General features: G+C 45.4%; 1 long non-coding RNA gene across 4 annotated transcripts; it reads right to left on the bottom strand.

Annotated features, from left to right (window-relative positions):
* Positions 1 to 375: 375 nt before the first annotated feature.
* Positions 376 to 24,159, bottom strand: LOC138807022 (uncharacterized). 4 transcript variants are annotated; one of them, XR_011366029.1, is made up of 3 exons: positions 24,022 to 24,159; positions 22,215 to 22,329; positions 376 to 540 (listed from the first exon to the last, which is right to left on the bottom strand). It is a non-coding gene; the product is annotated as an uncharacterized lncRNA (long non-coding RNA). The 4 variants fall into 4 exon arrangements; XR_011366024.1 differs by lacking the exon at positions 376 to 540 and adding an exon at positions 16,894 to 19,021 and having other exon boundaries at positions 24,022 to 24,158; XR_011366030.1 differs by lacking the exon at positions 376 to 540 and adding an exon at positions 19,031 to 21,642.
* Between the last annotated feature and the right edge of the window lie 1,542 nt (positions 24,160 to 25,701).

The raw sequence follows: 25,701 nt of genomic DNA, 5'->3' as shown, positions 1-25,701 counted from the left end.
GGACTCTGGCTGACACTAACCCATGTTCACTGCTCACACATCTCCCCCTTCATACAGTGACCTTCCAGCACTTGTCAAAAGTCTACCCATCTTCCAAAAGGACCCCATACATAGGCATCTTTGAAGAGGCCAGACATGAGAACTGAGATAGCCTGTGCCTGTGACCCCATACATCAGTAGAGGACTTAGAATATTGCTTTCCTTGACCTTTGTGTCTCTGTCTCCTATTTCCTAGGAAGATTCTGAACTGAATGGGACTGATCTGAAGGAAAGTTAGTGAATTGAAATCTCATCCTGTTCAACTATAGTATCTAATGTAATCCTGCTAAATAGTAAGCCATCACTGGAGAATAAATGAACACTTGGAGCCATCCATCTGATATGTAAATTATTTTATTTATTATTTCTTCAAAATTAATCAAATTAGGATATGAAATAGAAATTGAACACATTCATGTAATCCCATGTACCCAGGCAGCAATTTGAAACCAGTGATTGAGGGGTTGGAGAAACTGAAGGATCTTTCACTTTCAGAGGAGCCTGGAAAAAAAATTTAGTGAGACCCTGACTTCATCAAGAAGCTTGGTAGTGTTGAGTAGCGCATTTGATCCCTGCTCTGTGGGGAGAATGTGCTCTCAGCCGCCTGGGTAGCTAGGATTGCAGGATTGCAATCCTAGGATTACAGGCACGGGCCCAGAGATGTCCAAACTCTTTCTATTTGGGATGTGAACAGACACTGTCTCCAAGGTCAGGTATGACTATGTACACGAAGAGAACAAATCAAATGAGAAACGGATGGTGAAGACAGGAAGAGAAAACCAAGAAATACAATGCATGGTCCTGGATTTTCAGATGTGCCCATCAAGAAAAGCATATATACATATATATATATATACATATATGTATACATATATATATACTTATACATATATGTATATGTATATACACACAAATATATACATATATATGTATATATATATGTATATATGCTTTTCTTGATGTGTACACATATATATGTGAATGTGTGTGTGTTTCTACATATGTATCAATGTAGAAGCATGGTCTATGCCTGCCTCTCTGACAATAGGGTAAGTTCACTTCCTAGTTCTGTCAACTTGTCTGCATTGTCATCCAGTACTTCCTTAGTCTGCCCCACTAGTATATCTGTCTTGCAGACTAAACTTCCACATCCCTAGGGCTGTTAGGAACTTGAATAGCTGTAAGTTAAATAGGAATTAACTTTTAAAAGTGAAACACCCCAGAAAGGGAGAGGCCTCTTTTTTCCTCTCCTGTTACTCAAAGAGCTTTTTATCCCCAGAATATACTTGTGTGGAAACAATGTCACTCCATCTGCTCTACTGGGGAATTCTGAGCACTGTCCATAGAGTCTTCCCCCAGAACCCCTGTAGCTCCTGTGCAATTCCTCACCTCATTGTGCAGCAGGTGACCTACACTTCGCTACCTCAACATCATCAAGACAGTGTCTGCCTCTGCCCAGAACTCTGCTAAACACAGTTCCTGAGAGAAGAGAAAACAAGAATATCTGTGTTTTCACATTTTTAATTTATTTAAATATTTTTGTTTGTGTTTATCTTAATTGTTGCCTAGGCCTTGTTCCTATTCATGGGGTGAGATACAGGCATGGTACAGACCAGAGGCACATGAGTGTCTATCCACTGGCCTATCCACTGGCACATTTCTGCTAGCTATTTTGAAGCATATAATTAATCATTTTTTTCTACTTATTATTAGCACACATGTATATAATACAGGGGGATTTCATTATTATATGCCATAGATGGACACAATATACTTTGAACAAGTTCACCCTTTGTTTTATTATCACATTGCCTGAACCTCCTGTTTGCAGTGTTGAGTGGGTTTCATTGTTACCTTCATATATAGTATATGTGTTTATATATATATACTGAATGCATATATATGTAAATTGTGTCTCTATATTTGTCTCTATCTGTTCTTCACCGTATACATTACCCCACAGTCCCCATTTACATCCCTGCCCAACATCAATCACCTTTGACCCATAATGGGTTAACTTTTATAGTTATTCCTTCTAAACTGGGGGTATTGCTCAGTGGTACAATATACACTTGTATGCATGAGGTCCTGTGTTCAAACCCAGCACCAAAACATGTTACCTCTTCTATCCAACTTCACTCCCCCACCCCACCCCCAGCTACTCCCAACCACTCATTTTCATGTTCTGGTAATCATGGTTCTATTCCCTAGTACTTCAAGACTAACCTTTTTAGCTTTTATAGGTAAGTGAAAACATGTATTATTTCCCTTTTTTAGGGGGATGATTTATTTCATTTGAAGCAATGTCCTCCAGAACTAATCACTGTAAGTGGGAAGATTCAGGACTGAGGGTTGGAGGGGGCGTTCTTGACATCCTGAGTTGGTTTCCTCTAGAACAAGAATGGAAGTGGTGACAGAGGCCTATAGTGGTACATTCCATGCACAAGTCCTTGGTCTTAGCAAGGACTGGTCAGCTGGTTATGGCTCTCACTGTGAGCAAAGTGGCAGATGAGTTCTCACAATTAAATGTCAGAGGAGCTTTAGGAACAAAACATCTCCCAGGACACAACAATTTTGTAAAGACAATAATTTTGTGCTTCTAGCTGCCACACACCCCTCCAGAATGTCAGATGTGGTAAGCTTCATCAGGGACTCTCCTATTGCCAAATCTGACTTCTTGCACCCTCAAAAAATAAAGTATAAATAACCAGGCTGAGGTTTGATCTTAAATTACATGGAATCAACAGATCAGAAGAGAAGGAGACTGTTGTTGAGGTAGGACAAGACTTTGAACACAACTCTTCCCCCAATTCAGCTTTTTAGGTGAGGCTTTTCAGAGCATACTGTGAGTTTTAATTAAAGTCTGATTCATAGATACAGAATCAAGTTTAAAAAGACAGATGTCTCTGGGGTTCTATTGTATCTAGAATATTCTGAACTTGGATATATGAAATGAATAAAAACCACCGAAGTACAAAGCTTAGAGACTCAATACAGAATGATTAAAGAAAAAAGTCAAGGCCATAAGGAATGGCAGCTACCCACCATGTAGCTTAGCCAATTAAAATGACTGTTATGTAAGGACCATGCAGCCTAGTCAATTAAAATGAGCGTTACATAAGGACCATGGAAGCTAGCCAATTAAAATGACTGTAGGGACAGGGCTTGGCCTTAGGGTCCATTTTCTGGTACTTCTATCTGCTCCAATCAAATGTGAGCCCCTCAACCACCCTAATTCCAGCAACATTTTCAGATCTGACCTTAGATTTCCATTCTTGTCTTCTTTCATCAATCAGTTTGTGGATCTTATTGACTTAACTATTATTCTAAGTCTGTGGTTTTGTTTCCAAACAGTCTTAAACATCTCACTGTTGGAGCATTTAAACTCTGCTTCATTAACTGATGAAATGTACAAGCATAAGTCATCACACCCAGTTCCCTGGGCCTCCACATGCCCCAGCAGTACACCGGGTTCTCCCACCTCCCCACCCCACCCCAACACCTTCGCTGGCTCTCACTGTGGCTGCACTGCAGCCCAGGAGAAACATTGACTTTTACTTCCATCTTCAATCTCCCCACCCCTTATCATCTGATCTCCTGCCTCTCTCATCTCAAGGTAGGATGATGGTTATAGTACACACACACACACACACACACACACACACACACACACACACACACACCACACACACACACACACACACACACACACACACACACACACCACCACACACACACACACACACACATCCTGGAGCTTTTATTCTGCTTTCCCAACCTCAGAGCCTTCCTGAGCACCAGCCCATCTCCAGTAATGGCTTCCATAAGTTGCTGATGACATACTCTGTTGTTAAATCAACACAAGACACCAAATCTCCTTGTCACTCCTTCCACAGCTGCATCTTCCATGTTCATTCCCTCACTCTTCCTACCACTTTTGCTCTCAGGATTCCATCAGCAGATCCCTGAAAACAACCCTGCAACTCGCTGCTCTCATTTTCTCCAATTACCATGCCAACTGATTGGACAAAATAGCTCCCACCCCCCTCCTCAATTTTGCTCACGCCTCTCTGTTGTTGTAAAATCCATCATGGATTCTGAATGATGATTAGAACATTGAAATCTCTAAGTTTCACATACAAGACCTCCCATCATCTGGGCTCAGGAAATCCTATTTTATACAAGCTCAATATACTTCTCATAGTAAAAAGAAAAATGGAAAAGTCCCTTCTCCACACTTATGCCACTGGCTCGGCTGAAATGTCCCTGTCTTTCTTCTGCCCCCCCTTGTAACAGTGAGATATTGCCATGACAGAGCAATCCTCCCAGCCCTCCCCACAGAGATGGAACTGTTCTAACTGTACTTAGTACAATAACTGACTCACCCTGGAGGACTTTGTATCTCTCCCTTTTCTTCTTGTCCCTTGAGAACAAGTCATCTTAATTCATCTCCATGACTCCCTCACCTTCCATCCTTTGGTCTTGGCTACCCCAGTATGTAGGGGCCAATCAAATCTAACCAGAGACTCAGTAGATCTCTGTTAAACAAAACAAAATTCCTAGATTTATGTGTGTGTGTGTGTGTGTGTGGTGTGTATATGGGGGGAGGTTGTCCTGGGCTTGAACTTAGGGCCTAGGCACTGTCCCTGAGCTTTTGTACTCAAGGCTAGTGCTCTACACACTTGGAGCCACAGCTCCATGTCTAATTTTCTGGTGGTTAATTGAGATGAGAGTCTCATGAACTCTGTAGTCTTGGCTGGCTTTGAACCATGATCCTCAGATCTCAGTGTCCTGAGTAGCTATCATTACAAGCATGAGCCACTAGCACCTGACATAAAGAAAAAATATCTTTAAGGAGAGCTTGAATCCATCAGCATATTCCCTATTTCCTACCACATGTACCATGGCTCGGTGGACCTAAGCAGCTCCTACCACAAGCTGGCAGACACAAAAGCTGCCACTCCACTCTGCACAGAATCAGTCTTCTGGGAATCACAGGAGGCTCAACTTGGAAGAACATTGTGTAGCCTGCAGATGATAAACCAGACACCAGTACCACAGCCATCTCATGGCTATTGTACCAAATAGGTGAGCTATTGTGCCTCTGTCCAAGAGCCAACCCTGAGCAAAGCTCCCACACAGACCACACTCATCTAGTCCCACCGCTTTATCTCTGCCTGCATAAGGCCCTCAGGATGACATGCGCTCCTTGTCTGACCAGTAAAATCAGTCAGAAGTCTTTTCCAGGGGTCGTATTTTTGAACATTTGCCTGCTTACACACAAATATTCCTGCCTACCTTGCCAGCTCTTCAAGGCCTGGGGCACCCTGCATAATATGTGGCTAGCTTTCTGTAGACTCACTGAGAAATCTGCCTTTCACCTGAGGGAAAGAAAAGGCCTCAAAGAAATTCTGGTCTAAGAGAAACAAACTGGTTCTATTCCCTGTATTCCACAAACCTAAAAAGTGAATTCCTACAATCAACTGGAAAGTATTTGGATTTAGAATATTGGATCAAAATTACTTAACTCCTTCAGTAAGTTTTCATAACTTACACACGCCATAGCTAATCCTTAAACCTTCTGTTTCCAAAGCTGTGTTTGCAGCTTCAAAAGAGCTGATTTTGCAGGACTAGCACATTAGTGGCCAGGCTTCTATCTAAGCAGTAGTTCCCAAGTCGCACGTCCTTCCTGTTATCCACAGGAAGATCATTTTACAGCAGACAAGTCTTTGTTCTTTATTTTAGATTATTCTGGGAATTGTGTGTGTGTGTGTGCTGGGGCTTAACATCAGGGCCTTGTTCTCACGTGGCTTTTTCACTCAAGCCTGACACTCTACCACTTGAACCACACCTCCACTTCCCGCTTTTTGCTGATTAACTAGAAATAAAGAGTCTCAGGGTCTTTCCTGCCCTGGCTGGCTTCAAACTTCAATCTTCAGATCTCAGCCTCCTCAACAGCTAAGATGATAGGCCCGAGATATCAGTTCCTGGCTGGAAAATTTTATTTTTAAAACATGAATCTGCCGGGCGCTGGTGGCTCACACCTGTAATCCTAGCTACTCAGGAGGCTGAGATCGGTTCAAAGCCAGCCCGGGCAGGAGAGACCGTGAGACTCCTATCTCCAATAAACCACCAGGAAACCGGAAGTGGCACTGTAGCTCAAGTGGTAGAGCGCTCACCTTGAGCTGAAGAGCTGAGGGACAGTGCCCAGGCCCAGAGTTCAAGCCCCACAACGGACCAAAAAAAAAACAAAAAACATGAATCTATCAGCAGTATACCATGTAAGAATCATCATTTTCAAGGAGTTAGCTTTCTTTTAAAGAACTTTCTTTTTTAGCTCTATTTTCCAAGAGTTCTTGATATAACTGACAGAAGACAGTAAGTCCAGACACCACATTTCCTAAGCAAAAATATTTCTGCTTACTTTTCATAAAATAAAGAGATTTATGAAAATGGCCACATTTAGGATTTTCTTTTTTTGGCAGTTTGTTTCTAAACTACATCTTTAGTTTATAAGCCATTTGCTGGCATGACTCCCTCTTCCTCAGAAATAAATGTTAGTCTTCTCCTCCATCACTTTCTCCTTCTCTTTCTCCTCTTCTTCCTCCCCATGGTTCTCTCTCTCTCTCTCTTTTTAATTTTTTGTTGGTCGTGGGGTTTGAACTCTGGGCCTGGGCACTGTCCCTCAGCTCCTCAGCTCAAGGCTAGCACTCTACCACTTGAGCCACAGCACCACTTCCAGTTTTCTTGTGGTTTATTGGAGATAAGAGTCTCATGGACTTTGCTGCCCAAGCTGGCTTTGAACTGCGATCCTCAGATCTCAGCCTCCTGAGTAGCTAGGATTACAGCCGTGAGCCAACAGCGGCGGCCTCTCTCTCACACTTTTAATAAAAATTTTCATAAATTCTAGAACTGACATCACACATTCTGATCCTATGCACATCCAGTTGCTTTCTTTTTGTTTTGTCAGTTGTGGGGCTTGAACTCAGGGCCCGAGAGCTGTCTTTGAGCTCCTTTTTGCTCAAGGCTAACGCTCTACCTCCACTTCCCGTTTTCTGGGGGTTAATAAGAGATAAGAGTCTCATGGACTTTCCTGCCCATGCTGGTTTTGAATCATGATCCTCAGATCTCAGCCTTCTGAGTAGCTAGGATTACAGGTGTGAGCCACCAGAGCCCAGCTAAGCCCCTTCCAACCTCTGTATTTCTTCCTTGCTATAAGCTCTGCTCTCTTTTTGCCTCCCTTATCTCTTAAACATCATGACCACTCCCCACTTAAGGCATAGAGACCCCTGGGGATCCCCTGGCTGTTTATTGAGGAGGTGGCCAGGCCAGCCTGGCAGGAGGCTCCTTGTCAGAAGACTTGCCCAGCTGCTGTCCATCAGAGCCTCCCCCCACACACACCCGACCCAACCCTGCCACTCACACACCTCATCTCACCATGACAGGCCTGGCTGCTCTTGGCAGCTGAACCACCTGCTCCAGCATGTTAGCCTTGATACCGCCTCCAGGACTTCACCCAGCCCCCAGACGCACCTCAGGACTCTCCAGGCTTCTGCTGCCCACATTTCTACCTTGACTCCTGTGTGCTGAAGCTGGCAGTGCCTCGCTGGTAGACCACACACCTGTTAGCAACTGCACATTGCAGGCTCAATTCTCTGCAGTGACATCCACCCATGGATCTCACCACTGCCCAGTGTGCCAGACCCAGGAAGAAAGCCTGGGTTAGGCCTTGCCAGTGGAATGTTCTAGGGATGCTAGATACCACAAAGCCATTTGAGGTGACATGACACTTACTTTTTTTTTGAGTGACTTTAGAAAAATAGCCTCTGGTCCCATCTAGCCTAAGCATGAAGGGCACTGGTGGCTCATACCTATAATCCAAGTTACTCAGGAGGCTGAGATCTAAGGATCATGACTCAGAGCTGGCCCAAGCAGACAAATCTAAAACACTTGCAGCTCCAATTAACTGGCAAAAAGCCAGAAGTGGAGCTGTGGCTCAAATGGTAGTGCACCAACTTTTAGTAAAAAGTCAAGCAAAAGTTCTAGGCTCTGAGTTTAAGACCTAGTATTTTATTATTGTATTATATAATTTATAACATTTATAAATATGTAATATATTATAAATAATATAATATTGTGTTAACAGTATTATAATAATAACAATAATAAATAACGACAAACCAAAAAGGGCTCAAGATGTAGCTTGAGTGGGAAAGCACCTAACTAGCAAGCATCAAGTCCTAGGCTCAAACCCCAAATTGCAAAAATAAAAATTTGTAAAAAGTCTCTTGAGATTGAACCCCAGGCTTTTCATTCCCTGACTTTGTAACATTAGACCTATTATTTCCCTTCTCAATGCTCCTGTTTTCTGTCCCTAAGTAAACACAATGCCATAAACAAATGAGGGTCACAAATGAGGTAAGCATCTTAGAATAGACCTGATATGTAGTAAGGTATTATATAATGGCACCTCCAAAGAGATCCACTTACTTCTTACATTCTCTGTCTAAACACTTCACTGTCCCTTAAAAAATGTCTGAATAAGGAAATGAATGGCCAAGGAAGGTGGCTCATGCCCATAATCCTAACTACTTTGGAGGCTGACATTAGGCAGATAACTTTTCAGGACCAGTTTAGGCAGGAAAGTTTTCCAGTTACCTTCACCACTGAGAGTTGGGTAAAGTGATACTCATGTGTTATCAACAAGTGAAAACTTAAAGAAAACAGGCAGATGACAGTCTAGGCACATGACTGGGCACGAAGTGAGACCCTAGCTCAGAAATAACCAGTACACACAAATTCACTCTCATACTTGGTTGCTAGACCTAGAAGATAAACATATAAGTAAACACATACCAAATCCTGTACCTAAATATGTGATAGATCTGATTAAACTACCATAGGTGCATGTGTGAAGGACCATAATAAAGTTCCTGAGAACAAGTACAACGAACTTTAACGAAAATAAACATTAGGAAGGTGAAACATGTCCTCAGGAGGCTGAGATCTGAGGATTGCGGTTCAAAGCCAATCAGGGCAAGAAAGCCCATGAGACTCTTATCTTCAATTAACACCAGAACCAGAAGTGGTACTGTGGCTCAAAGTGGTAGGTGCTAGTCTTGAGCAAAAGAGCTCAGGGAAAACACCCAGGTTGTGAGTTCAAGGCCCACAACCAAAAAAAAAAAATTAATAAAATTTAAAAGAATTAAAAAAATAAAGTGATGTTGGTATGCCAATGATATCTCCTTGCCAACAACCCCCCTCCCCCAATATACCTTTCCCTACATTCAAGTGTAAGCTCCAGAAATTGCCCTGTATCATTTAGTGATTCCTTTGAATTCTCACCCTGCTATATGATTTCTGCATTGAACCAGATAATATACCCAGGAAGAAAATATCATGTAATTTTGAAGCAGCATTGAGACCATAAAGAATAAAGTTACCATGGTATTCAAATTGGGAAAATAGAGAAAACCACCTAGAATCTTACATTAGAGGCTTTTGAAACCTGTGAATGGATATTAAGTCTCAACCTCTCTTTCCTTCCATCATTCCCACAGCATACCCCAGGGAGGGCAAAGCTAAGCTTCTGAGACCATCTGTCACCCAACAGTGACTGAGAACTAGATCACAAGCCATCACACAGCACTCAAGCCAAAGGATCTCTCACAGCTCAACCGTCTCTCACAAACCTTTAGGATACTTTTCATTCAGTAAACATTTCCTGAATGTCCCATGCACATAGAACAACCCGCTACACAAACACATAGTAAATTTTACACTAGCAATAAACTTACAATTGGCTGGGATCCAAGACTGGAGTCCCTCAATGTTAATCTCATTGTAAAGCTGTTAATATAAACAAGTAGCAATGTGCTTATTTGGCTGCTTCTCCAACAAGTGAAGAATGATTAACCTGGACTACTGCTTCATGCTTCTAAATTCTAGCTCCTCAGGAGGCTGAGATCTGAGGATCATGGTTCAAAGCAAGCCCAGGCATGGAAGTCCTTGTGACTCTATCTCCAATTAACCACCAGAAAACTAGAAGTGGTGCTGTGCCTCAAAGTGGTAGAGTACCTGAGTTCAAGCCCCAAGACCCAATTAAAAAAAATGTAATCTGCCAATCTTTTCCTAAAGGGGACACACACACACACACACACACACACACACACACACACACACACACACACACACACACACACACACACACACACACACACACACACACACACACACACACACACACACACACACACACACACACACACACACACACACACACACACACCACCTTTCCCCAGAGCAGCTTTGCACCTAGAGGAAGGTGCTTAACTTGACTATTGGGTTTAGAAGTGGGGTTGCCGGAAGAAGGGGATGCTTGAATTAGGTAAGGTTATCAAGGCAGAATATTGGTGATTGTATAAGAGGAAGAGATCAAAAGACATCCAGTCAGGCTTCCTAGGGACCACTGGAAAGTTCCAGAAGACTCAAAGAATTACTTTGGCCCCAGAGAAAGAAGGGCGTGTGGGGATAAAGAAACTGGTGGGATCTGGGTTCAGGTCTGCCTCCAGCTTCAGGATGCATAATTAGAACAGAGGTTGCCCCTGATGTACAGGAAGGATAAATAGCACATGTATACACTCAGCCACAGCAGCACCCCCAACCCTGAGAGAGCAAAAGGCCCTGGGAGAGGCAGGAGACCCAAGGACCCAGATTTGCTCTGCTTCCAGAGTGAACTCATTAGACTCAGCTTTGGGGTTGGCTGTATGTGCTGCTTGGCTTCAAAGAGGTGGGCGCAGCTCAGCCACTCAAGCATCAGGATAAAGCACAGCAGCCTGGAAAGAGCCAAGATACGATCAAGTTTCCACAGCTCAAGTTTCCATAGTTCACTGAAACCCTTGATAGCTACTAGGAAAATAATATGCAATTATATCCTAGAGACATAAATGACTGAGGCCATGGTGCTCTCTGCCGAGATAACCACATGTGTAGGAGCCCCCCCCCCCAACCTGGCCCTCCCTTGGTGTGGTCAGACATGCCTGCTTCACCCACAGAAGCTGGGGCAGGGGAAGGGAGAAAGAAGCAGGATGGTCGAGGATGGGGACACGGGGCACAGATGTGGGGCTTGACCCAGAAATGCCTCTGTCCTCTGGAGCCCTGGTCTTCCGGTGGGCATGTTGTGCATATGTAGGGCCTGTCTGTGAGCAGGAGGCGGGGCTGTCATGAAGACTTCTGCTCTCCTCCTCTGGGGGCTCCTGATGTCCAGGACACTGGGATACAGCAGAGTGACACCAAGACGGTGACAGGACACCAGGACCTCTGACCTGACACAAACTCTGGCCTACAACCTGAAGCTCTCCCCTGACACAATGACCTGGGGCAGGATGGGTCTTAAGCCTTGAGAGATATTCTAAATGCCTGGGAGAAGAATCTCAGAACCCGATTTAGGATGCAGAATGACTTTGCTGGTTTTAGCTTCTCTTCTTAGATAGTCACACTGCCAGCTGTGGCCCTCTAAGTCTCCTCCTATGTAGAAGGTATTTAGTAAATGATCACCTCTGGCTTGTCAATGTCAAACAGGAATCCTACAAAGTGCTAGTTTTAAGAACACAAGAGGAGAAAGCTGTGGTGAATTGGTCACATACAGGAATGGTTGTTGGTGACGGTAGTACATGTTAGTGATTACTAGGGTGTTTTAGTAGTGTCTATTCACTTTTCATTGGATAAGCAGTAGAAGGAAAGAAATCACTGGAAGGAAGAGTTGTGGATGACATACTCTTGTATAATACCCTAGCATATGTGGATAGTGTCTTAGAAAGGAGAAGGATTATGGGTGTTTATGCCTATTTATATATTTCCAACTGAATCGGATTAAAGAGAGTAGACCCGGATATATTAAAGAGAGTAGAACCGTGTCATATTTGTAATACATTATTCAGGAATAAACCAAAAGTTTCAAGACAAAAAAAAAAAGCAGAAGGTGGGCCAGGTGCTGGTGGTTTAAGCCTGCAATCCAAGTTACTCAAGAGGCTGAGAGTTGAGGACTATGGTTCAAAGCCAGCCCAGGCAGGAAAGTCGGTGAGACACTTGTCTCCAATTAAGCACAGAAAAAGCCAGAAGTGGCACTGTGGCTCAAAGTAGGAGAGCACTAGCCTTGAGCAAAAATCAAGAAAAGCACCCAGGGCCTGAGTCCAAGCAGAAAGGTGGGATTAGAAAGTGTATACTAGAGACAGTGTGTAAATGTTAGTTCCAATGGAGATCTGCATACAGGGCTCAGATAAATGGCTTTTCAGGACAACAGCTGTGGGAGGGAGACAGAAATCCACCTATCCCACTCTCCAAATATACACCAGGACAACACCTCCCATTTCCATATGTCTTTCTCTCTATGGCATCTTAGAGTCTACAATGAAGCTTTTTCTTTTCCCCAACCATTCCACCATAAAAGCCATTACTAAGGAACTAGTGCATCGGGGACATGAACTGCTGTACCAGGAGCTGCCGAGCCTGTAAGAAAAGAAGAGTGGAAGGCGGAAAAGTAGCCCAACAAACCACCAATAACCAGAAATAACAACCAGAAAGGGAATGAGGTCAGCCTCTAGCACAGGGCCCTTTGCAAAGTACAAGTTGGTATAATTCATTATTCTGGAACAATTGAGCTAGACAAGATCTATACACTTAGAGCCATACTCATCCTCTTTTTAGTTCTTTATTTTTTATGCTGGGAGTGATTTCTAATCTGGCTGACAATCTGATGAACTAGCTCAAAGAAGAAAGATCTAACAGCTTGTCACTGCCCACAGCCAATTTCAATAATCTCCTACCTACTGGAAAGTTCCAAGTGGTGCAAAGTGCAATGATACACCAGGCAGGTGGCTTATGGCTGTAATCCTAGCTACGCTGGAGGCTGAGATCCTCAGATCTCAGTTTCAAGACAGGACAGGCAGAAAAAACTGCAAGACTCTTATCTCCAATTTACTAGCAAAAAGATGAATGTGGAGGTGTGGCTCTAATGGCAGAACAACAGCCTTAGTAAAAAAGTAAGCAAGAACATGAGGCTTTGAGTTCAAGATCCAGTTTTGGCAAGTACATGCACAAGCACATTTACACACACACACACACACACACACACATACATAAAGGGTGATTATAACACCTGAGATTGCTTGACATATCATGCAATCACAGGAAATCCAGCTTGAATGAAGTAAATCCTTCATAAACATCCCAGAAAACTGGAACAGAGAAAAAGGAGAGAATCTCAGCAACATCCATTCTCTCCCTCCAAAGTAAAAATATAATAAAACAGCAGAATCTCAGGTTGGTTCAAGTGGAAGTAGATGTAAGCCTCAGTTTACCAAGGCTTTTAGGGAAGTGCAAACCAACTGGTAACAGGATTCATTACTCCAGTTCTTTTCATTTAGAACTGACTGTACTTTATCCTGGTCTATATGCCAGCAGGGAACTTCTGCATTCTTGAAGGAATTATGGAACAAAAATAATGAGATTTTAGGAGGAGCAATGAAATAACCAAGTGGATCTCTAGGTGATTCTAGGAGGGTATCTGAATTAAAAACCTGAGTAGAAATTACAAAATGATTAACAATAACATCAACAGCACTGGCCAATCTGATGCATTTGGGGCACTCCATTGGATTACATTTATCTACCTCAACACCATGAAGTGTACAGCTCAGACCACCTGTGGTTGAGAAAAGTAAAAGCTGAGGAGGGGGGGAGATCACTGAATTACCCCAATCGCCCATCTGGTATACTCAGAAAGAGATTTGAACCCTTATTAAGCTTTGACTTCAAAGACTCCTTCTTTCCCTATTTCCCCAAATCCAATCAATCAGCAAATCCTTTAGGGTTCGCTCTTATCGATGCTTGGTTGTGAACATCAGGAGCAAATGTCCACCCCTCCTGACCTAGCATCAACACATGAAATGTGTTGTAGGGGAGGGCTGAACTGTTTTCAAATGGCATTTTCACAGCAAGCACACTGCTTCATTGATTGATCTAGCAGAGACCATGGTGTTTACCTGGGTAGGCCTCAAAGACAGAAATTCACAGTTCACACTGGTCAGGGCCTCTTCCTGCTGGCTATATTAGCTAATCTATCACCCTCTTGGTCACTCTGGGAGTGAAGAATTCTCAGGGAAATCTGACTGCCTCTTTCTCTCCCCTAAGATCCATTAGCTTTGTTTCCCACTCAATTCAAATGCCCAGCTCCCAGCAGAGGTGGCACAGGACCTTTCAGACTTCCTTACACTGCCTGCAGAATTCCATGGGCATGTTATCCTCCTTAATACTCAGATCAGTAGTGAACTCCTTCCTCTAAAAACAAACACTGTAAGCATACATTTAGTATATTTAATTACTGCTGTCTTTTAACAGGTTTTCCTCCAATTCAGCACTCACTCCCATGCTCCTCACAAAGAGTCCTCTGACCAAAGAATATACAATATAATCAGAGTGACTGTCACATGGCTGACTGGATGGGTGGATAGATGATGAATAGATGATGCATGATGGATGGATGGATGGATGGATGGATGGACGGATAGATGATGAATAGATGGTGCATGATGGATTGATGGAGTGTTATATAGCTCAAATGAAATATTTATATGGATTTTAAGTATACAATTCCTTCAGCCAGACCCAGAGGTAGCTCACACTTATGATTTTTGCTACTTAGGAGGCTGAAATCTGGAGAATCCCAGTTCAAAGCAAGCATAGGCAGAGAAGTGTAGGAGATGCCTTCTCCCAAAATAACCAGCAAAAAGCTTGGCTAAAGGCATGACTCAAGTGGTGGAGCACCAAGGTATTTACAGTGAGGTCCAAGCCCTAAGTACTGCTAAAACACAGGATATGCTTCCCAATTCCTTTTTCTTGTTTTTTTTTTTTTCTTCATCCCTACCCCTATCTCGGAGGGCCTGGAATAGTAAGGCCTTATGCATGCTAGGTTTGCGCATTATCATCACCTACAACCCCAACACCTAGAGGAAATAAAGCATTTTCAGAACGGAGGGGAGGTTTCTAGAACAGGTTCAGGTGAGGAATGGAACTGAGAAAGCACTGACCATAAGTGAAGGCCAGATGTGGTAACAACACCCCCACTCCTTGGCTAAAGCTTTGCTTCGATGAGATTTGATTCAACTTACTGTAAAAGCGACACACACCAGAATAAATGGGATTCAGTGGCTGACAGAATTGTTTCTCTGCTGCTGACCACCTTCCATTCTAAGTATAACTGCTTGAATGTGTGTAGATGTGTGCATCTGACACACTCAGCACCAATTTATCACCTAGCATATGGAAAAAAGAGTCTCATTCCCCCTAGTCAGAAATGGTTAATAAGTAAGTGGTGACTTCCATAAGTGGTCATAGAAAGAACTAGGCCGTGAATCTACTGGAAAAGTCTGGGCCACAGTGAGGCAGCACAGATCAGGGTGGTCAAGAGTCATGGAGAAACCATCCTTACCAAGTCTTATTGGAATTCACTTCTTGCTCAGCCAAAATATATGCAATCTGCCCAAAACCCTTCAACTGGCTCTACCTCCCAAGCCATAGGATTCCTGAAGGGCCCAGGGCAAAGCCACCTGTCAGTACACATTTCAGTTAAAGAGCCCAAACACACACATACACACACACACACACACACAATTTGGAAATGTATTACACTTCAAAATTAAGGCTAACACACACACACACACACACATTATTTGGAAATGCATTACATTTCAAAATCAAGGCTAATTGTGTGTAGTAGCCTGGAAAAAAATAGTTCACATAGGACTTGACTTCATAGCCATCAAACCCCAGAACCCTAAACTCTGGCAATTTCAAACTGAAAATGAAAAGGTTCAGAGAAAGGAAGGAAGGAAGGAAGGAAGGAAGGAAGGAAGGAAGGAAGGAAGGAAGGAAGGAAGGAAGGAAGGAAGGAAGGAAGGAAGGAAGGAAGGAAGGAAGGAAGGAAGGAAGGAAGGAAGGAAGGAAGGAAGGAAGGAAGGAAGGAAGGAAGGAAGGAAGGAAGGAAGGGTGAACGGTTGGTATGGGGCTGTGACTTTTGAGAAGGCTGCTTGGGGAGACTCAGCTTATCAACAGCCCAGGGATGCAGCTTAAGCCACCTGATGCAACAGCCAGAGAGAAGGTAAACAAAAGGCATGTCATTATATAAGAGAAGAATGTGGCTGGGTTAGGACACAAATCTCCACAGACAAACTGGGTAAAGATTTTGGGACCCAGGTGCTGGTGGCTTATGCTTGTAATCCTAACTACCTAGGAAGGTGAAGTTTGAGAATCACAGCTCAAAGCCAGCCTAGAACAGAAAAGTCCATGAGACTCTTAGCTCCAATTAACAAATAAAAAGCCACGAGCGGGAAGTAAAGGTATACCTCAAATGGTAGAGTACCAGCCTTGAAAGGAAAAAGTTCAAGCCCCAGTGGCAACCCAAAATAATTAATTAATTTAATCAAGTACACAAGTATCTCCAGCCTTCTGCTGCAATATTTTGGGGACACTAACCAAGTACCAATTATCCCTTATTACCCAGCTAGCCAAGAGGACTTGAGAGACTGAGAAAGAGGTGTGTGGCCCTTAAGTCACTGCCTCTATTCTATACATGTCTTTCTTTTCTGACTCTGGCCACTAAGTAAGCCAGGCTGGCCCAGTTACCCACCCTCCTCCACCCATCTTACTCTTCTTATCCTCTAAAGGCGGCTATCAACTCAGTCACCAGCACTCAGAATCCAAACCTTGTTAGAAAAATAAGACTCAAACTCACCAGTCACCACTTCTCCCTGCCACCATCATGTAGGTAAATAAGAGAAAGAAACAGGAAGGCTGAAATTGCAAAGCATTTAGGGAGTGTTAGGAAGACAATGAATGGCCTTGTAGGAGTGAAGGAAACTGGGGAGGAAATGTGGAGAGCCTAAGGAAAATAAATCAACACAAAGGGCAAAGAACCCCAGGAAAATTAAGTGAACACAAAGAGCAAAGCCTCCTAGTGGGAATCTTCCACGTGGGAATCCTCCTTCTAGGCTCAGAAGAATGAAAACAAAAACAAAGCTTACACCTGCTGCAGAAGTCTAGATGTTCTGATATCATACAACTGCTCTCACTTCTTAGGGAGAACAAAGCAGGGGTTCTCATCTAGGCAGGAGGGGGGAGAGGGTTGGGAGCTCCCCCAGTGGACAATCTGGACAGGGTAGACACATTTTTGGTTATCCCAACACAATGGGCAAAGCCCTCCCCAGGAAGAGGGGAGGGGAACTTTTTGGTTATAAAGCTTGAAATGTCAATAGCATTGAGACCCAGACTTTGTGAAATAAGAGGGCCAATTTCAAGGGCAGTTCTGTAAGTAGAGAAAGAACATTACTAGAAACCTGAACAACCCCCCTCCCCTGTCCCCGGGGTAAGCCACCCTGCCTAACACACTCTGTATTCATCTATAGTCTAAAACAACAGCAACACCATGGGGCCTATGCTGTTGCTTTCACCAGGACTCGGTGGCCTGTAATCTTAGCTATTCAGGAGGCTGAGATCTGAGGATCCCTGTTCAAAGCCAGCCTGGACAGGAAAGTCCATGAGACTCTTTATCTCCAATTAACCACCAAAAAGCCAGAAGTGGAAGTGTGACTCAACTGGTGAGCACCAGTGAAAAAGCTAAGAGAGAACTTAGCCCTGAGTTCAAGCCCCAGTACCGGTACAAAAAGAATAAGAAAAAAATGAGAAAATAAAAAAAATCATTTTTCATGGCAATAGTTCTCCTTTTGATTAACTAAGTTATACTCTGGCTCACATGCCAGAGTACATCTATCCTGGGCTAGGCTGAGGGACACCTGTCCCCATGGGAAGGGGAAGGCCAAGGCCATCTGCAGTATGGCACATCCAAAGACAAGTCAGGTCTGCAGAGCTCTGCCTTGGTGGCAACAAGTAGCCCTTGGTTTCCATGGCAACCACAGGCCCAGCCCTCACAACCAAGAGCATTCATTTCTTCTGTGTGTGTGTGTGTGTGTTTAATGGTGCTGGGGACAGAAGCCAAGGTGGCATGCAACTTGAGCAACTCCCTCAGCTGAACTAGGACAAATGCATCTTCTTTTTTTTTTTTATTTTATTTGTGAACATACTGTACAGAGGGGTTACAATTACATGGGCATAAATGCATCTTCTTGATCCTCCAGCTTCAGCTTCTTGAATAGCTGGGATTACAGGTGCTAACAACCACAAATGCCCACTGAGCATTTCTATCAGCATGCAGGAATGAAGATCCTCCCCAGAAGCTACTACAGTAAAAGTCTGACTCAAGCATCTTAGTCTCTGAGGCTGGCAAGTCCAGGAAAACCAACAAGAGAAGCAATCAACCAGTACATGCAGACATCAGGACGTAGAGGAGGGAAACGGTAGCAGAAAAAAGAATCAACAGAATTGGCTTTAGGCTCAGATCTGTTCTCCAAATACCCCTGAGACGTTCAACCTCCAAACCCTAGATAAAAGGAGATTATGTGCAGACTCTCCTGTGGCTTCCAAATTGAATGAGGGTTAAAGGGTTCCTGCCCAGGGGAAGAATCAACCCCATGCTGGTTCTCCAAACCATGTGCTAGTGCTTACCCACCCACCATCCCTCCAAATACTGCTCTTTTGTGCAGAAATACAGTTCTCCCTGGAGTGGATCAAGTACCAAGTTTCCAGCATTTTCATTTTTTCTTCTTTTTTGTAGGTTGTGGGGCTTGAACTCTGGGCCTGGGTGCTGTCCCTCAGCTCTTCAGCTCAAGGCGAGTGCTCTACCACTTGAGCCATAGTGCCATTTCCAGTTTTCCGGTGGTTTATTGGAGATAAGAGTCTCACGAATTGTCCTGCCTGGGCTGGCTTTGAACCATGATCCTCAGATCTCAGTCTCCTGAGTAGCTGGGATTATAGTCGCCAGCCACCAGCACCCAGCATTTCCAGCATTTTCAACTGAGGAAAATTTTTGTTCCTAGGGAAATAAGGAGGTCAGGTCTGGCCGGTGCCATATTGGCCACATGGTGGATGGTAGAGTCTGGCATCTTGTCTTCATGCTGGGAGAAGGAACCCCCCCCCACCTTCATCTGCCTCCCAGGTAATGCCCGGACCCCTGGAGGCAGGGGCAGGCACTTGGCTGATAGGCTACTGAATCTGTCAGTCTAGTGCCTGGGACTGGGAATTCCCTGAGGATCTGCCTCATGTGCTGACCTATTTAGGCCCTGACCAGCCTAGCCGCTGGATCCATGCAACGAGTGTCTCTGTAATTGTGTCCTCTGTCCTGTCTCCTGGCTTGTCTCCAGTTATCATGGAGTCCCAATTCAGCTCTCCACTGGCGCTGAATTGGCTTGTTGGTATTGTTTTTGTTCTCTTTCCACTTTAGTATGTTTCCTAGCTGTGTTAGGAGTATTTGCATGCTGCAGGCCTTTGTAACAACTGACAGCCTGCAGCCTATTAACTGTATAATAAAGACTCCAAGATGTGGCTTCTGGAATGATTTAACTTACAACACTTCATTAACTTTTACAACTAAAATAGCCCAAACTGTAGCCTCAATTCTTAAAGTTGTGGTTCCAATAATAATTTCACTCCATTTCTGGAAGCCAGTGTTAGGGGAAGTAGGGGAGGAAATGGAGCCTCAGAAACCTTGAGCAGCATCTCCTATTTATACATATGACTAATTCTCCACTCACCACTATGTTAGAATTCCTGTGCCCACACGTACTTCCCCTCCTACTCTACTCTCCCATCACCCCTCTGCCCTACCCCCTCCGCCCTCCTTGACTTGAGGACAGTGACAAAACTCTGCTCAAATTATCCATGCACTAACTTTGCAAAACATCAGAAGAGACACAGGCCATTAATTTAATCATAGATTGTGAGAACTGAAGCCTGGCAGGCTTCATTTGTGGTTATGATAGGTAGGTCATGATAGCTAATACTCACACAGCTTAAATTATGCTCAGAACTGACTCAGCAGAGCAATTTGTGTGCATGCTGCACATGACCTGGCTTTGCTTCGCCTGCAAACACAACGCTGATATACTGGAAGGCTTGGGGGCGGGTAAAGTCCAAGGTCACACTGGAACTCTGGATGGAGGGCTGGCTTTCACATCCTTATGTTTTGGACAATGCTGAAGTTAGAAACCCTTGGCTTGCTTCTTTAGATAAAGGGGTTCAAGTCCTGACTGGCTGAAATGCCTAACTGAATCACATAACACAGCACTGTGGCTACTAGCAAAAGAGATTTTCCAGGGTCTCTGCAAATCTCTTAATTAAAATCACATATATGGTAACTGCTCGGCATAAAATAGGAAAAGGAAGGCATGGCAGAGTAAATTTCTGAAGATCTACAAAGTTCTAAACTAGCACACAGATTTAAAGTACAGTAACTAAGTAATTCTGCACCACCACAGTGAAAAGCATGTCCTTGGTTTCTGATCCCTCCAGGAGGGTGATGTTTGGGCCTAGCACACTGCTGTGTTCCATAAGCAGACAGAAAAATCAGGAGGATCTCGGTTTCAGGTCAGCCTAGGCCAAAAAGATGTTGAGATCCCACCTCAACAGAAAATTCAACAGGGAGCAGCAGTGTGCACCTGCCAGCCCAGGACCAGCAGTCCATTCACGCCAGCAGGGATGAAAAGTGAGACCCTATCTCAAAAAAATAACTATAGAAAATATAGAGAACTAAGGGCCTGGGTCACATGGTAGTGTGTCTGCCTTGCAACACAAAGCCCTGACTTCAAACTTGAACATACAAGAAAAAAATACTTTTTTTTAATGTATTTTAAAAAAATACTTTTTTTAAAGTTAAGCAAATGACTGACACTGCTACTGCTTCAACCTTTAGAAATAGTGACTTTTACAGATTAAACCAACAGTATGTGGTCTACAGGAAACAGCTATGTCTTTCTTATTTCAATATTGTCACAGAGTCACTATAAAGTTGGTAAAAAAAAGTATAGGTTCCTAGAACTTCCTGGATTATTAAAAAGTTAAAAAAAAAAAAAGAGGGGCCTACTATGTGGCTTTATGGTACAGTGCTTGCTTAGCATGTATGAAGTCCTGGGTTCAATTCCTCAGTACCACATAAACAAAAAGAGCCAGAAATGGTGCTGTGGCTTAAGTGGTAGAGTGCTAGCCTTGAGCAAAAACAACTCAGGGACAGTGCCCAGGCCCTGAGTTCAAGCCTAAGAGCTGGCAAAAAGAAAAAAAAAAAGGAAAGAAAGAAAAGATACACTGCTGCTCACATCTATGATTCTAGCTGCTAAGGAGGCTGAGAGCTGAGAATTGAGGTCTGGAGCCAGCAGTAGCAGACAAATCCCAAGCAATATCACAAGGTTCTGAGTTTAAATCCCAGCATGGTATTAAACACACACACACACCACATATCAAGCCATACATTAGTCATTAAGATCAAGTGTGTGCACAGAGTGAGATCAGGAGGATATTTTTAGGAGAGGATCACAGAGGCGCAACATCTATGTACATCTGGTCATATAAAATAATATTTATCAAAATGAACTCCAGGAAAAGTGGGTTTTTTCCCCTTTGTTGCGGTTTTTGTTTTCTCTTCCTCTTGTCTTGTTCATTTATCTGTCTTTGGGAGGGTAAGGTGGAGCACAGAAATGGAGGGTGTTCACAAAGGATGAACAAAGGCAGCAGCAGTATTCACTACACAATGTTGAAAATGGACTATTCAACTTGTGGGTGGGGACTATAGGGAAAAGTGGGAGAATGTGTGAAGCCTGAACAAAATATAATATAGCCATTTTAGGTTTCGATTCCATCCTGTTAAGGCACGATATCTGAAACTCCAGGAACTGTAGCAGCAACTCCCCTTGAGCCCAAATACCAGGAACAATCCCCTTTATGGTTAATTCCACTAACTACAGCTAAGTTCCAAGTGTTCCTGCAAGATAAAGACCACTTGGTCGCAGCTCAGATCATTGCTTTAGCCAATCATTTTGAAGAGCATCAGCCCCATGAACCAGCCAACCCCAATTCTGGTTGATTCCTGCACTGGTTAAACTAATCATCTTTTAGAATTATTTTATTATTTTCCCGCGGTGTGAAATAATTTGCTAAGTGATGCTATGATGTATAGAATGTCCCTGAAACCCTATAAAAACCCTGCTGAAGGAAGGGTCACAGCTCTCAACTCTCACCCGCTGCGTTGGTGATGGTTGCGAGTCCAGGCTGGAGCTTGTAATAAATGACTCTCGTGTGCAAGGAATATCGGCTCCTTGGTGGTCTCTGGGGATCCTTATCTGGGCATAAGATCTGCAAGGGAAGGGATGACATTGTCAAAAAAGGAATGCACTCATTACCTGACTTATATAACTCTGACCCCTCTGTACATCACTTTTACAATAACAATATTTAAAAAAACCAAAACCCAGTGTATAGTTTGTGAAAGTTTCTCCTCTGCTCACTCCACTGCAGGTTTTACCATTTATTTATTTGTTTATTGTGCCAGTAGTGGGGCTTTAATCAGGTCCCAGGCCCTGCCGCCTTGGGTTGGTGCTCTAACCCTTGAGAGCCACACCTCCACTTTAGGTTTTTGATGTTTAATTGTAGATAAGGGTTACTTGGCCTCTCCTGCTTGTGCTGGCCTCAAACCTTGGTCCTCTTGAACAGTTAGAATTATAGGCATGAGCAGCCACGTCAGGCCTAATGATGTTTTAAATAACTAGTCTGAACCTACAAAATTAGCGTCATCATGTCACATCTTCCTTAAGCATGCAAGCCCTAGCCTAGTAGACAGAAGCCAAACTGAATGTGCCCAGCTGTTGCAAGCACCTTCTGCTCTGCAAGGCAGCCAGATTGAACAATTCTCAACCTTTTCCAAATTCAACAGGAAGTCTGCTAAGCCAAGCTATCTGCTTGGATGGCTGGGGGCACTCAAATCTGGTTGCTTGCGCTTTGGTAACAAAGCTGAATGGACCTACTGTCTCAGCAAAGGCAGGGGTGGGAGGCCTGTGCAGGCTGAGGCCTGGGGAGCTGTCCAGGGCCCTGGGCTGGCCCTGCGGGGACCTGCCCTGCTGGAGGAAAGTCCTTTGGCAATAAGCCAGGGCTGCTCCTGAAACCAAAGGCCCCTGACCCTCCTGACCAACTTCCATGGGCGACAGGATCAGTGGGAGGGGAGGCCCTGGAGACAGAGCCCCCCCCCCATGTGGTCAGCCACACTTGCACTCTGTGCATGCTCCCGCCCTTGGCTCTGAGGGACTTTCCTGGCTCCAACCCAGCCCCAGACAGGAGGCATCAATTCCTCAGCCCTGGAAGCCAACCCAGGGCCACAGGGGCGGCGCTCTCAGCTCCAGCTCCACGACCCCGAGCGCTGCTGCCTGGTCCTGCGGGGCGCGCCGGCGGGGCCACGCCTCCCGCCCGGGTCACCGCGAGCCCCCGCCACCTGGGTCCGGGCGAGTGCCCAGGAGGCGGGAGTTTGCGGGGATCGCAGCTGTCCACCGCGCCCCCTGCGCCTCCCCCTCGCCCCCCCGCCCCATCCACCGAGCCGGCCCGGAACGCGCTCCCGGGCGCTGCTCCGCTCCACACGACCCGGAGCCCGGCCCAGGTCCCCGCCGGCCGCGTCCGGAGCAGCTGCCCGGGCTCCGGACTCCGCCGTCCCGACGTCCCGCGAGCCAGTCCCGGTGCACACGTCTCGCTGGGTCCCCGGCCCTGCGCCCCGGCCCGGGACGCCGCACCCCCACTCCCGCCCTCGGCGCCCAGACTTCCCCCCAGTCCGGAGCTCGGCGGGCGCGTCCCGGTCGTCGTCCCCTAGTCCAGGGAGGCGGCGGGGCGTCGGATAGGGGAACTGGGGGAGGGGCGGGAGGTTCCAGGCCCGCTCTGGCCCAGACCTCCTCCCCGCCGGCTCCGCAGCGCGTGCCCGGCTCTGTCCCCAGCCTGTTCTCCCTGGAGCCTCCTGCCTGCCACCCCCACCGGCCCAGCCGGCCCTGCGGCTCCGCTCGCACTCACTCTGCGGGTCGGGCGGCGCCGCCGCTCTCACCTCCGCTTCCTCCCGCCTGCCCGCCGCAGGGTCCGCCTGCACCTGCGCAGAGCACCGCGCGCTCCCCAACGAACTCTCGCCAACCGCCGGCCCCAACCGCCCGCCCGGCGCTCGCGCCCCCGCCCGCCGCCCACCGCGCCGAGGGCGGGGCCCGACTTCCCCACGTCCCCACCTCACACAGAGGGAACGGCCACAGCCCGCGCCCAGACTGCGCGCACGCACCGAGGGCGCAGGGAGAAGGCCGGCCACCGGCCACCTCCGCCCCCGGGGCCGCCTGGGCCGCCAGCAGCGCCGGCAGCTCTGCACAGGCTTCCATTCAGCCTCGCACTCGGAGACGACTGCGGGGCTTCACTCAGCTCCTCCCCTTCGGCAGGGCAGAAACAACACAGAGCCGGTTGCCCTGCGTGTGCTCAGTCACTGGACGACCAGCATGTCTCTCCACCAAGCAGCCACCTGCTGAAGTTTGCACCTTGCATAGAAAGCCATGTGTCCCCCCACCTGCCCGGAACTGGATTTAGGATAAATTATTAAATTCAAAAGTGCTGTAAGTGTTTTGCTTGCTTTTGTGCTTCCACTGAAATGTTCTAAGCAAGGGAATCTGCTGGTCACTTTTGTTGCTAAGGCTGACTATACTATTGGGCAGAGAATGGATTAAGGCAGAGACAAAAATGCTTGTGGGAAGGACAGTGCTTTCTTCAGCCTGGGTCTGCCCTAGCAACAACCCATAGACTGGGTGGCTTAACCAACATAAATCTATAACTCACAGAAAGTTATTGTAGTAAAGCGAGGCTGGAAATAATGAAAAGCTGTCCTGCCTCAACTGAAGGAAGGGCTGGGACAATGAGAGAAATTCAAATGAGGTCCAGGAGATAGCCATGTGGGTTGGGGAGAGGCACAAATGAGCAAGTATTTATCTTTCTGGGTTGGTCAAAGGAACACTGAACTCGGTCTGCTTTCTTGGCGCCTGAAGGCCAACATACTTACACCTACATCTGCCCCCAAGTCAGTGACCTGCACAGGAAATGAAAAGGATGACACCATTCTTGTTAGACTCCTGGTCCTCTTTGTGGCACCATTATCCTGAATTCATCCCCAACACATTCCCATCATCTGCCTCCAAACAGAAAATTATTCTGTGTACTATCTCCACCCCTTCTCTCTAGTCCTTTCACTCTACTTTTGAACAGAATGTGTTTTTACCCAGTCCTGTACCCATTGTCTAATCCGCCTGTTCAAGGGCCAGTGGCCAAGGAAATTGCACTCATAGTTTGACAGGAAGGGTGACATTCATCAACATGCACTGTACTCATAAACTCGTATGCTAAACTGAAACCCCTCACATAACTACTTAAAAGTAGTAATAGAGTCTACAAATTGTAATTACATAACTTTAAAAGCAAATACAAAACATAAGAATCCTTCCAACCTGACAATGAATGCCAACAAGTAGACTGACCATCCAGTCTTATCAGGGAAATGATGCAGAATCTTTCAAGGGCCATGTATTGGAGGGGACAGGATGGAAATCCCACTTGTACTTGTAGCCATGAGACCTTGACATTTTTTGGACTTTGTCTTTTCTTCTGAGATTTAAGATGAGGGATGCTGGGATCAGAATGCTTCTTTCAGACAGTGCTGAGCACATACTA

The sequence above is a fragment of the Dipodomys merriami genome, unplaced genomic scaffold, assembly GCF_024711535.1.
Source record: "Dipodomys merriami isolate MVZ:Mamm:240054 unplaced genomic scaffold, mDipMer1.0.p SCAF_1000, whole genome shotgun sequence".
Taxonomy (NCBI): Eukaryota; Metazoa; Chordata; class Mammalia; order Rodentia; family Heteromyidae; genus Dipodomys; species Dipodomys merriami.
The sequence above is the reverse complement of the archived record's forward strand: the minus strand, read 5'-3'. Positions and strand labels throughout refer to the sequence as shown.